Below are 14687 nucleotides of genomic sequence, written 5' to 3'. Positions count from 1 at the left end.
CTATTTAATGCCGACTGAGGGATTTCCAGCCTGGTACCCACAGCACACACTCTGGTTGGGAATTGCTGCTCTACAGTCTAGATCAAGAACACAAACTTCAGTCTCTTATCTTGGTTGTAATATTATGCATTGATATTGACAAAATAAAAGCTGCAGCTTGGATAAGGGGTAGCGCATATTTTGGTGGGCAAGGCCTCATGATTCCTCACTTTTTTACGTTGCCCACCTGAATTTTGCAGATTTTTACACATAAGACATTTCACCACTAGAGGGTATAAGAGATCTACACGTACCAGTCCGACTATGCGAGGAGTCAATGCAGGATGTGAGAAGTATCCTGAGCTGTTCATTTGATGTCTATTAGAATAGAATCCACAACTGTTCAAAGTGTGAAGTGTGTATTGTGGGTTATTCAGATTATAGACCCCACAATAGTGCAGCAATCTCTGTGTGAGCTGCTTGCATATTCACAATACCATAGGTGTCAAAGTGGAAGGCCAAGAGGAACACAGTTGGTCAATGGTCTATACACAGACTAATGGCAAGTGTTTGTCTGTCTGCTCCAAATACACATCATGCTTGAGCCACAGGTGACAACACTGTGAAGGGAACTACAGCAAAGAACTCAATCTATTTGGCCTTTATCACCACTGTGAAGTTGTATTGACGGTTCCTCGGCTACAGAACTAGTAGTAACATACATAAAGTAGGACAGATTAGACTCCATGGTGGAACCTTCTCTTTATTCAGGCAACTGCTCCGACAACTAGACAGCCAATTTCCAGTTAGCCATGTTATAATTAACGGCTGTGGCACTTCGTGATACGGATTCACTTGGTCTTTACACTCAGCTTGATCTGCTCCGGCACTTTGTGGCTCTCTTGTTCTTCGGGTGTACCTTCTAACACTCTTCAGGGCATACCCCACTATGTCTGCAGTCTGCACTGTTCCCAGCTGTTGCTAACTGCTGTGCCAAGTAGGCTACTTTCACATCTACGATGGAATCTTGCAGATCCGGTATAAAATGCCGGAGGAAGTAGCGCTGCATGCAGCACTTATTCTTGCGATAAAATGCCGGGCAGCTGAGCAGAAACCAAACAGGATCCATTATAGTCAATGGGGTCCATTCAGCGCTGTTCAGTTTCATCTTAAGACGGATCCACTCGGCCAGGGCATTCCCCTTTCCTGCTTCCCGAACCGAACAGGAAAACGGAATCCCTGCCGCAGCTGTGAAGGCAGCCTTACTCTGTGCTACATCATGACAGCACTTGTATATATCCCCATGAAACATGTGGGTAGCATGCCCTTGCATTCTCCCTGCCACTAAAGTAACTCCACCCGGTCTACAAGTGCCACCTTCTTACATTGTTGTTGTCATTCAACCAATCACATTTTAGCCACACACTTAAAATGGACTGTGGAGGATGTACAGATGAATTTTCCCCCGTTTTAAAGCAGTATGATTTTTTTCAGCGTTTTGGTCAACTTTCCAAATAGTGTTTGGGATGTGTATGTATGCCACACCCGGCTATGTGAATGACCGACAAAATACGAGTTGTAGCTGTGACTTGGTCGCTCCTTTTTTTATATACATGCGAAATTGCAACGCTCATGGGAAAGAGGCCTTAGTAATGCAACGCTCTGTACCTCAACGATACGGTTGCTGCTGCAAGATATTATGATACAAAGATTGTTCCTCTCGGAATCTGTTGAAGTCTCTGAAGTTGCTTTTCTCGTTGAGAAGATCTGTCAGCAGAATATGTCCAGTTCTTTGGACTATTAACCCTTTCCAATCCAATTTGTATCCTGGTTTTCCTAGGGGGCTTACTCTTTTTCTGCCACTATACAATGGCACTATCTGCTGGCTAAAGCCAGTACTGCATGAGATGACACGTTGGATAGGCTCCAACAGCAGAGAGGCTGGCAATATACAGTAAGAGAACCCCTACGGATGTCTTCCAACATTGGAGCTGTACAGCCTTAATGTCATTTAAACGTCAGACAGTGGATTGGAAAGGGTTAAACCAAATGGTACAAAAGATAATAGGGCCAATTTACTAATAGTGTCTAATAAACAGAGCAAACTTAGACTAGAGAGTTTTAAAATGCACCAGTTTATCACAATGATTCTGTTGGATGACACATCTGTCGTATCTTTAGACTGTTTAGTCTATCTTTATACCACCGATTGGCTTAGTTTACACCAAATTTTGTGTGCAAGTAAAGCTACACCCACGAAATCATGCCCCTTTTTCAAACAGAGCAAAATAGTTTCTAAAACCCATCATAAATGTGGTGCAAAATATGTAAGACAATTTTCTGCCACAAATTGAGAGAAAACTGTCATATTTTCAATAGGAAATATGGCCCATTATACTGTTTTAATAAGGACAGCTAAAAAAGAATACAGAGAACTCGTAGATATGAGTCGGTTGAGTGGATTCAATTTATGGGCATAAGAAATGACACTTGAAAATATATTTGTACAGCTGGAGGCAAGCGAACATATTTAGTCTGTGTGCTGTCCGAATATACAATGGACTACATTCGGACAGCACACGGACCCATAGTAGTCAGTGTGGCAGAACACACATCCGTTTTTTAGGCCTCTTTCACACGGGCTACAAAATCATCACTACAAAACGCATGTATGTGAAGCCCGTGGCTTCCAATGGGTTCTTTCTAGAGATGAGCGAACGTACTCGGTAAGGCCGATTTCGCAATCGAGCACCGCGATTTTCGAGTACTTCACTACTCGGGTGAAAAGTACTCGGGGGCGCTGTGGGTGAGCGGGGGGTTGCAGAGGGGAGGGGGGGGAGAGGGAGAGAGAGAGAGAGCTCCCACCTGTTCCACGCTGCTACCCCCCGCCCCACAGCGCATCCGAGTACTTTTCACCCGAGTAGTGAAGTACTCGAAAATCGCGGTGCTCGATTGCGAAATCACCCTTACCGAGTACGTTCGCTCATCTCTAGTTCTTTCACATGAGAGATGTTTTGTAGCCTGCAAGAGCCCATCGAAAACCATGGGCTTCACATACATGCATTTTGTAGCGATGATTTTTTTAGCAAGATTTTGCAGCCCGTGTGAAAGAGGCCTTAAGGCCGGTGGCACACAACTGAATTGCAGAATCCACAATCATCACCTCTGTAGACGATCAGCGGTTTTCCATTGAAAGAATAGAACATTCACATGCCCGCTCACATGGTCATAGAATCCTAGAATGGTAGAGTTGGAAGGGACCTCCAGGGTCATTGGGTCCAACCCCCTGCTCCGTACAGGATTCACTAAATCATCCCAGACAGATGTCTGTCCAGCCTTTGTTTGAACACTTTCATTGAAGGAGAACTCACCACCTCCTGTGGTAACCTGTTCCACTCATTCATCACCCTCACTGACAGATTTTTCTAATATCTAATCTGTCTCCTCCCTTTCAGTTTCATCCCATTGCTTCTAGTCTTTTCTTGTGCAAATGAGAATAGGGTTGATCCCTCTGCACTGTGACAGCCCTTCAGATATTTGTAGACAGCTATTAAAGGGGTTGTCTCGCGAAATCAAGTGGGGTTATACACTTCTGTATGGCCATATTAATGCACTTTGTAATATACATCGTGCATTAAATATGAGCCATACAGAAGTTATTCACTTACCTGCTCCGTTGCTAGCGTCCTCGTCTCCATGGTTCCGTCTAAATTCGCTGTCAGCTTGCTTTTTTAGACGCGCTTGCGCAGTCCGGTCTTCTCCTTTCAGCACGAGCCGCTTCAGTGTGCTCGCCGCTACAGCTCTTCTGCGCATGCGCAGACGAGCTGTCACTGCTCGGGAGCGCGCTGGAGCGGCCATTCTGTACCATCCTCTGTTAGAGGAAGGTGCAAAGCCGCCCAGCTGTCCCGAGAAGCCGCCCAGCTGTCCCGCCGCCCAGGTAAGTGAAGGGCCAGGGGGGCTGCCGCTGTGCCGGGGGGGGGCTGCCGCTGTGCCGGGGCGGGCTGCCGCTGGGCCGGGGGGGGGCTGCCGCTGGGCCGGGGGGGGCTGCGCCGGTTACCTGCTGCCTGGCGGTGGGGAGCGCGCACGTCGGGCTACAGCAAGCGATGGGAAAAGAGCCGGCGGCCATCTTGGGAAAATTTTTATAAGTTGCTGGAACTGTAAGTACAAACCAGCTAGAAAAGTCATTTACAGGGGGGCTTAGTAATGTATGCTTAATTAGGGGGACTGGGCAAAAAAAAAATTCACTGCTTCCTCGAGACAACCCCTTTAAGTCTCCTCTCAGCCTTCTTTTTTGCAAGCTAAACATTCCCAGATCCTTTCACCATTCCTCACAGGACATGATTTGCTCCAGTTTGTCTGTGTTCTATTTTTCTGTTGCATCCGCACGGACGGCTTCCATTGAAGTCAATGAAAGCTAACCGACCCGTGTCATCGCCTAGTGACGGCGAGGGAAAAACAAACATTACCAATAGCGTTAAAAAAAGCAGCATTAAAAAAAATCGTAAGTGTGTGAGAGCCCCAACACTGACATACAGATTGCAATAAAAAGTTTATGCAATGCACAATTGTCATTAGTCATTAGGAATACGAAAAAAGGCAGAAGGCACATGCTGTCCGATTATCATCAATTCATTGTTAAAAAAATGTAGAGAAAAAAGGACGAACTGTTTTAGTTGTTTTTTTGTACATTAAAAATGGATGATACACTGAAGTAAAAAAAATGGACATACGGACTGCATACAAATGGCATACAGTGCTGCACACGTATGAGAAAATGGTTACAGATGGAACACAGATGAGTTTTTGCATGGCAGTGTGCCACTACCCTAAGGGTTAATCCAGGCGAATGCATTTGCGGTGGCATTTCTGCACGTGAGATTTTTGCCTGTTTAATAAAGCGAGGCCTCCAATTTCAATAGATTCGTTCAGATGAACGTGTTTTTTCCGTGCAAAATGTTTATCCGTGAAAACATAGCGCCTGTCCTATCCTTGTCTGTGTTATGCAGAAAGCTGCCATAGACTTCTATGGCAGCTGAAAAAAAGGAGGGGGAGGCAGTTACCCTGTGTATGACGCAGGGAAAAGAAGACAGCTGGTCTCAGGCCGCCTACACACGGCAGAGCCGGATTCTGGCTCTGCCCGTGACCATGTGTACCTATGTACTTTTGCTTTCATCTATATTGCGGATGGTCCAGATGGCTCGCCGTTGGACATGCACAGTACAGGATTTTTTTTTCAAATGTTTATTTTTCCCACGCTGTCATTGGGCAATGACCCGGGTACCCGCGGCCTTCCCACAATGTCATTGCGGAAGGGCCACGTGCAACACCTCAGAGGGGTGACCCTGGGCACCTGGCTAACCTGAAGAGCTGGGAGGGATAAGTGCTGTTTTGTCATGGTGCCACTTACCAGGCTCTGGTCCCGGAGGGATGACACGCAGCCAAGGCCAGAGTAGTATCGCAGGCCAGCTTCAACACCCCTATGAAAGGGAATGCCAAAAAACAGGATAGGGGAATTAGTAGTACTTATCACTCGTGACGCCACTGTTCCCACACACCGGTATGCTACGTGGCGGAGAAATGAACACAGAGACTTGTGTATCGTACCTCGGGTCCCCAGGAACGGTTAGGGCCTGGTATAATTTTTACTTAATGAATAACTTCTTTACAACAGGTAATGCAGGTACAATTCACTCTAGAACATTAGCAGGCTATAGCTCAGAAGTAGGAAGGATACACAGGATGAATATGGTCCTACAGTCCACTTATCTGTATGTCACCTGTCCTGGTTTGGGAACACTCCAGAGGAGGAAGGGGACTAGGGGTCACTCCGCAGACTCTCTGTAGACAATTATTAAATAAGGCTTAGCCAATAAAAACCCCGCATGGCAGGCGCGTGGGTGTCACCTCTGTGCGGTGATCCTAACTGCGGGCGGCCGCACAAGAAAAGCCTGTACCTGTTTGGATCTTTTGTAGGGCTCTCTCTTTAATGACGGGACTCACTGCTCTTACATCCACACTCCAAACGCTACGGGATATCGCTCCTCTTCCTCCATCTTCACCTACATTAAAGCTGAAGGTGCTTCCATGTGGCTCTGTGTTAGCACTCTCTCAGGTAGACAAGATGGAAGACACAGATTGAAAACGTCTTCCTGCTCTCAAACACTCACATTTATAACCTCACTTGTACCACATGACATGACAGACTGATACATTTACAGGCAGGGATTTTATTAACATTAACCTCTCAAGCGCTGCAGCTGTGCAACACACACTCTGGATATGACAGGACAAGCTATGCACAGTGCATCTACATAGGGCAAAACATGTATGACAACTATGGAGGGGACCAGGATGGTGTTCTGGGCCACTATAATTTCCCCCCTACTTAAGAATGAAGCCACCCCTGGCACCTCTAAAACAGAGTGTATACATCTGGAGTCGGGCCATCTTGAGTGTTTGACTTACATCCACTTTAAGAACACACTGCTCAGTCACGGAATGTGCAAGGCGAAGCCTGTAAACACAACTCCTACCTCTGGTCACCCATATATAAGGATGTACCCACCCCCAGTGTAGTCAGAAATGACACTTCCTTTAGTCAATGTGTGGCTTTTATCTAGGACAGCGTGTAAAGAACTGACTTGCAAGTACATTAAGGAAATATCTACTAGGCTGGACAGAATCCAAGATCACTAGTATTGCTATGGAGCTTCTTACATTACACTTTGCTCCAAAGATTAGTAGTGTAAGTTCAGTGGAATGAACATCACTGTTTCTTACCTAGGCCGGCTGCACACGGCCGTGACAGGCTTCGCCGCGGAATTCCACGGCAGAGCCCGTCACGGCACCGCCCAGAGACCCCATACTTACCTGCGGATCTGGCGTCCTGGGTCCCGCATGACGCTTCGGCGTGACGCGCCGCAGCGTCATGTGACACGCCGGCCACGTCACATGACACGCCCACAGCGTCACATGACGTGGCCGGCCATGACATATGACGCGCCAGCAGCGTCATATGACGTGGCGGCAGTAGGCGGAGAGGCGATTTCACTCTATCTTCCTCTGTGCTACAGCGGAAGATAGAGTGAACGGACGGCTTCCATTGACTGCAGTGGAAGCCGTCCGCGCGTACAACCGCGGCAAGTAGAGCATGCCGCGGGTGAGGACGAGAGATTTTACGGTGCGGAATTCCGCGGTGGAATTCCGCACCGTAAGCATTGAGCTATTAGGTTTAATAGAACCTAATAGCTGCGGGCAATGCAGCGGATTTCCGACGCGTATTACGCAGCAGGAAATCTGTCCGTGGGAATGAGGCCTTAGAGGAGAAACACACTGTTACCAAACACAAAAATATAAAAAGGTGTCTGGCCTTGGAGTAGTCAGTAGCTTAAGTCAATACTGCTGTCCGTGATTTAAATGAGGTGAATGAAATGCCCCGCCCACTGTGACAAACTGAACGGGCTGCTAAACACTTAAGACTGGACTAAGGAGTGCACAAGAGATCTCCAGTCATATAGCTATAACTATCATACCATACAAACAGTCTCAAGCATACGGTGACTGTACTGAATTTGCATAAATTAGCATTAAATTGATTATATTAAACTAGACATTAATTATGCAGGACTATATGAAATGACTTTAAGCATGAAAAATTACTGGTAACAGAGAAAGCGTGAGCAAATAAAGTTTTTAACGTAATACACCGCTACTTTACTTCCTCCAGCAGACACTTGAACACTTGAAACGTTACTTACTGTTTTAACAGGGAAAGAAAAATTGACTTTGCAGTCTCCGATATCATGAAAAACAACAAGAAAAGCAGGATTGTCTCTTACGTAAAGAGTCCTCTAAAACTCCCTTTGTCTTCTGAAGGTCTGGGAAACATAGATCACTCCTGTCTCCGATTCTGTGGACCAACCAGACGGGATGACAAACTCTCCTAGGAGGAGATCTCCAATGACGCCACTTATGATGGGCTATCTGGGTCACGGAGCCTTCTTTGTGCCCTTCTCGGAGGTGTAGCAGTAATGACTGGTGTGCCCTGTCCCTTGACCTGCGGAGGCCCAGGTCTCAGTTCCTTCCCCAGAAGGAGGTGCTCTCGGGCACTAAAGTGGACCTTTACGCCCGGATTGTCAAAATCCTATATGAAGGGATGCAACACTGAGGGTATCAGTGCGCGGGCCACCTGGTTGTCCCTGTGGACCACTGTCCAAGGGAGCGGACGCTCCTCTCTTCCCTGAGGCCACAGTAGCGGTACTTGCCTGGGTTGCTGAAGGTCCAAAAAACGGAATGACCAGCAGCAACATGACCTCCTCCGCAGGCTTAGGGTCCCTGGAGGGATCAACCTCTTCTTAAGGTTCAGGTGGTGGGTAACCCGCTGGCACTCCACGAACCACTCTGCTGCTCGCACTGGTAGAAGCCATCTTCCTCCCTGCCTGGCCAAAAAAGCTTTGCACCCAGGAGTCTTCAGCCGTAGTTAGCACCTTCCACTTTGGGCACCAGTAAATCCATTCAGTAGGGGTGCCCCCTCCCCCCTACTTTGTGCCGAGAGGAGAGATTCAACAAGAACTAAGTGCCATCTTGGGTGACACCATTGGAACTTAATTGACAGTCTATTGAACTTGTTTTGGCAAAGAGGTCCCTGATACTATCCCATTGCTTTCAATGGGGCCAGTGCTGCTGCCGCCCCATTGTAAACAATGGGTTGCAGGCAAGCCCCGCAGCGATGATTTTCAGAGAATGGCTTGAAATATAAGAGAGGCGCAGAGTGGGCGGGAGCTCAGTGCACTGCTCCCTGCCCATCCCCCTGCAGAAAGGGACAGCATATATCGGCTGGACGTGAAAACATGGCCCATATACGCACGTCGGAATAAGCCCTAAAGGAGGCATAGGCGGCTGGCACTTTAGTACTAGGGGCCTTAGAGCATAGCCCCATAATATAAGAATGATAGCAGCCACTTGTCAGTTTATCCATATATTACCAGGTAAAATGGCTCCCATGCACTGTTCAACTTCCTAAGACGCCTTCAACCCCCCAATACTGCAGAAAAACACCTCAGACACCCACACAAATCCCCTAGCCATGTGCTCACCCTTGCTACCCTGCTACTCCTAGCTGCAGGGGACATCTCCCCCAACCCAGGCCCACCCTGTACTGTTCTCTACCAAAATGCCCCCCCCCCTGCCCCATTCAAATGCGCCCTATGGAACTCCCAATCTGCGTGTAACAAACTCCCAACTATCCATGACCTTTTCACCAGTAAACACTTGAACTTGCTCGCCCTCACGGAAACCTGGATACAGCAGTCCGATTCTACCTCCCCCGCTGCATTGTCCTATGATGGCCTGCAGTTCTCCCACACCCCCAGATCGGATGGCAGACGCGGTGGAGGAGTAGGCATCATCCTCTCCCAAAATTGTACCTTCCAGGTCATTCCCTCAGCTCCCTCGCTTACCTTCCACTCCTTCGAAGTCCACACCCTGCGACTCTTCCACCCACTGCCTCTGCGTGTCGCAGTTATTTACCGCCCCCCAGGTCCTACCCGCCTGTTCCTAGACCACTTTGCTGCCTGGCTCCCCCCACTTCCTATCCTGTGAAATCCCAACCCTTATCCTTGGTGATTTCAACATTCCTACTAACGACTCTAGCTCCTCATCTGCCTCCCGGCTTTTAACACTTACCTCCTCCCTTGGCTTATCACTAATCTCTGACTCCCCCACTCATAGAGATGGTAACACTCTCGATTTAGTTTTCCTCCGTCTCTGCTCTGCTTCTCACTTTACTAACTCCCCACTTCCCCTCTCAGATCACAACCTTCTCTCTTTCTCCATCAGGCACCCTAGCATCTCTCCTGACCCTCCTATCTATCGCACCTCTAGGAACCTCCAGTCTGTCCGCACTAAACAGTTTGCCGAAACTATTCAGTCCTCCCTTTCTCTCGCCTTCCCTGCCCTAACCTGGCAGCCGGCGGTGCTCTAGGTGCGCCGAGCGGCTGTGGAGAAAGTCAAAGCTGCCAGCAGACTTCTTTCACTTTAAATTCATGCTTAAAACGTATAACCTAGCCCTTCACCATGCCAAACAAGTTTATTTCACCTCCCTTGTCTCCTCAATATCCCACAACCCCAAACAACTGTTTGAGACCTTTCACTCCCTCCTCAGCCCCAAGGAACAGGCCCCTGCGACAGACCTGACTGCTGGAGAACTAGCTGCCTATTTCAAAGAAAAAAATCGACCACATTCGAAAAGAAATCTCTGAAAGCTGCATGGTTAGCCCTGATCCCAGTTTCATCAGCACTGCACCCAGCATCTATTCACTATCTACGTTAGAACCAACGACAGAGGAAGAAGTCTCCAGGATCCTTTCCGCTGCCCGCCCCACCACCTGCGCTAGCGACCCTCTCCTCTCTCACCTCCGCCGCTCCCTTTCCCCAGCTCTCATTACTCACCACAATCTGCAACCTCTCCCTAACCTCTGGCACTTTTTCCTCCTCATTCAAACACTCGATTATATCCCCTCTGCTTATAAAACCAACCCTGGACCCGACTAATGCTGCCAACTACCGACCCGTCTCCAACCTCCCCTTTATCTCCAAATTACTGGAATGCCTGGTCTACTCCCGCATTACTCGCTTTCTCTCTGACAACTCACTCCTTGACCCCTTCCAGTCTGGTTTCCGCTCTCTACACTCGACCGAAACTGCCCTTACAAGAGTAACAAATGACCTGATGACTGCAAAATCGAGAGGTGATTACTCCCTACTAATCCTCCTTGACCTGTCCGCTGCATTTGACACTGTTGACCATAATCTCCTTCTCACTATGCTCCACTCTATTGGTCTAAAGGATACTGCTCTCTCCTGGTTCTCTTCCTACCTCACTGACCGCTCTTTCAGTGTTTCCTTTGCTGGTTCTATCTCTGCTCCACTTCCTCTCGCTGTCGGGGTACCCCAGGGCTCAGTCCTTGGTCCCCTTCTTTTCTCTATCTATACTGTCCCAATTGGACAAACCATTCACAAATTTGGCCTCCAATACCATCTCTACGCCGATGACACCCAACTATACACCTCCTCTCGTGAGATCTCTGGACCATTCCTCCAAAATATCACCGACTGTCTGTCCGCTGTCTCTAACACTATGTCCTCCCTTTTTCTCAAACTAAACCTCTCTAAAACTGACCTCCTTGTCTTTCCACCTTCTAACCGATCTCCCCTCAACATCTCCATTCCAGTGTCTGGCACCATCATAACCCCCAGACGGCATGCCCGATGCCTTGGGGTCACACTGGACTCTGACCTCTCTTTTGCCCCCCATATCCAATCTCTGGCCCAAACATGCCACATGCACCTCATAAATATTGCTAAAATACGTCCATTCCTAACCACAGACACGCTAAAGACGCTCATGGTTGCCCTCATCCACTCCCGGCTTGACTACTGCAACTCGCTACTCATTGGCCTCCCCCGCACTAGACTCGCTCCACTCCAATCCATACTAAATGCAGCAAGCTAGACTCATTTTTCTATCCAGTCGTTACTCAGACGCCTCTGCATTATGCCAGTCGCTGCATTGGCTGCCCATCCACTGCAGAACTAAATTTAAACTCCTCTACCTCACTCACAAAGCTCTGCATGGCGCTGCGCCACCATACATCGCCTCCCTACTGTCAGTACACCACCCAGCCCGCTCACTCCGATCGGCTAACACACTCAGACTAAACACCCCTATAATACGAACCTCACATGCTCGCCTACAGGACTTCACCAGAGCAGCACCCATCCTCTGGAACGCTCTACCCCAAGGCATCCGGACAATTCCCGATGCACGAAATTTCAGACATGCCTTAAAAACGCACCTCTTCAGGGAAGCATACCAAATCTCCTGACCTAGTCCCTCGCCCCTCCCTATGGTGGGTGCTCCACCCTGTTTGCCTTCTGATAAATGATCTGTACATGAAATTTCCTATTGCCTGTGTTCCCCAACCCCTGCACCTCCTGTACCACCCCCAACCCATTTGTGTCTAACCTAATGTATCTCACATTGTAATTGTTGCAATTGTTGTATTGTTTTGCATTTATCCATGCCTGAAAGCGCTGCGGAATAAGTTGGCGCTATACAAATAAAGATTATTATTATTATATAAATTAATAAGGTGGGGAGGGGAAACACACACTGTGATAAGTCACACCCCCAAACCACTTCTCCAAAACATTTTTGTTTTGGAGAAAAAAAAGTGACAAACCTAGCTCTGACATATCCCACCGTATAGTCATACAAGGGCATGTGTCACCATAGCCACCAATGGTAAAGCGGTTTTCAGGAATAAAATTAACCCTGAAAGCTCACCGGTTAGGGCGGCCTCAGACAGACGTATTTGTGTGCGTTTTTTGCACGCGAAAACTCGGTGTGTGCAAAACACAGAGAATAGAACCCATTTAGTTTCCTTTTTAGCGCACACATTTCTGGCATGTGCAAAAAAATAGAATCTGCTCTATTTTCCTGCATATGAGCGCACCAAAGGGACCCTATGAGAGGCGCACAAATTGTGGTCAAAAATCGCATGAAGAAATAGCAGCGACCAAGTAGCGGTTAAATTTCACGTTTTCTTCCCCATTCATAAGGCTGGGTGCAGCGTATATACCTTTGGCTGCGAGAAATCTTCTAAAATCTTTCTAATGGTCCAATACAGCCGTCTGACATAGTTTAGTATCGCTAGCCGATGCTAAACTCCCTCCCCCTCCCATAAAGCCTGTGGGAGCCGCCAGCCGATTGTGGATGAAAGCTAGAGCCAGACCTCTCTTTTGTGGCTGCGTCAAATCATTGGCCGGCGTATTTGGCCCGCCAATATCCCATCTTCACTGGCCAGATGTTTTTACGCGGCTAATAATGGCTCATGTGAATGAATGCATTAGAATCCAATGTTTCATATGGCTGCGATTTTAAAACGCGGCTAAATTAGCCGCGTAAAAACGCTTGTGCGGTTGAGGCCTCAGAGTGTGTTTACACGTTGCTGATTTGCTACATATTTTGTAATGGATTTTGTTGAATTTAACCGCTTCCCGCTCCAGGATGTATATTTATGTCCTGCAGGGTCAGGGTATGTATGAAGAGAGATCGCGGGGCTACCTCTTTTCATACAGCGCGGGTGCCAGCTGTTTATTATAGCAGACACCCAGTGACAAATGCTGCAAGCAGTCACGAAGCTGATCGGCGCTATTAACCCTTTAAATACCACAGTCAATTCTGACAGCGGCATTTAAATCTCGCACGGCCCACCTGCGATGAAATTGCAGGGAGCCATGCGGGTGTAATGGTAGCCGGAGGCCTTCTGAAAGGCCCCAGTGCTGTCTTAGCAGACTGCCTATCAAGCCATCCTCGTGGGGTGGCTTGATAGACTGCCTGTCCACCCGATCACAGTATGATGTAATGCTATGGCATTATATCATACTACAGGAGCAATCAGAGCATCCCTAGTTGTTGTCCCATATGGGGACTTAAAAAAGAAAAGTAAAAATCAGATCAATACAGTTTTGCTAAATATTAAAAAAAAAACAAAAAAAACACACACAACCCTTTTGCCATATTTACAATAACAAAAATCTAAATAATAAAACAAAAATCCATATTTGGTATTGCTGCGTCCGTAAAAGTGCGATCTATCAAAGTAATGCATTATTTACCCCGCACTGGGAACATTGTCTAAGAAAAGAAAAAGAATGCCAGAAATGCACTTTTTCGGTCAACCTGTCTCCTGGAAAAAATGCAATAAAAAGCGATCAAAAAGTTGCATGTATTCCAAAATGATACTAATGTAAACTACAGGACGTCCTGCAAAAAATGAGCCCTCGCACAACTATATTGATGGAAAAATAAAAACGTTATTGCGTGCAGAAGATGGCGGTAGAAAATAATTTTTAAAAATTAAATGTCTTTGAAAAAAATAAAAGTAGTACAGCAAAAAAAAAAAAAACTATACAAGTTTGGTATCGTAGTAATTGTACTGGCTCATAGAATAAAGGTATCATGTCGTTTTTGTTGCAGTTTGTGCGCCGTAGAAACAAGACGCACTGAAAGATGGCGGAATGTCGGGTTTTTTTTCATTTTACTCCACTTAGAATTTTTTAAAAGTTTTTCAGTACATTATATGGTACTTTAAATAGCACCATTAAACAATACAACTCGTCCCGCAAAAAACAAGCCCTCATACAGCGACATCGATGGATAAATTAAGGAGTTACGATTTTTTAAAGGGGAGTAGGAAAAAACAAAAAACAGGGACGTGTCATTAAGGGGTTAATTGAAAGAGTAAAATGTGCTGCAACAAAATATATAGAGAGAGAACTATAGATGATAGATATGATATTAACAGTAGCTATGCCGCGGGTCCTGCAGGTAGGTGACAGGTAGGGCTCCTGCACTGGACAATCCTGTCCCCCAGTTCTCCCATTTCCTGGCACCCTCCTTCCTGTGTGAGGAAGCCCCGGCGGTCTGGCACTGGGAGGACGTGGATTGGAGGTGATGGGCAGGAGAGGACGGCAGGTGTCAGCCGCTCTATATGATCAGTCCGGATCAAAGACAAGTGCGGCAGCCGACACTTCAAAGGCTGCGGGGGAGCGAGGTGGAGTCAGCGACCCCCGGGGGCTGCTATAAGAGGGAGGGGGCCATCAGCTGGAGCAGTCTGCAGGTACAGGGCACAGCCACTACGGCC

Source organism: Eleutherodactylus coqui, chromosome 4 (genome assembly GCF_035609145.1).
Source record: "Eleutherodactylus coqui strain aEleCoq1 chromosome 4, aEleCoq1.hap1, whole genome shotgun sequence".
Classification (NCBI taxonomy): domain Eukaryota; kingdom Metazoa; phylum Chordata; class Amphibia; order Anura; family Eleutherodactylidae; genus Eleutherodactylus; species Eleutherodactylus coqui.
Note: the sequence above shows the minus strand (reverse complement) of the source record.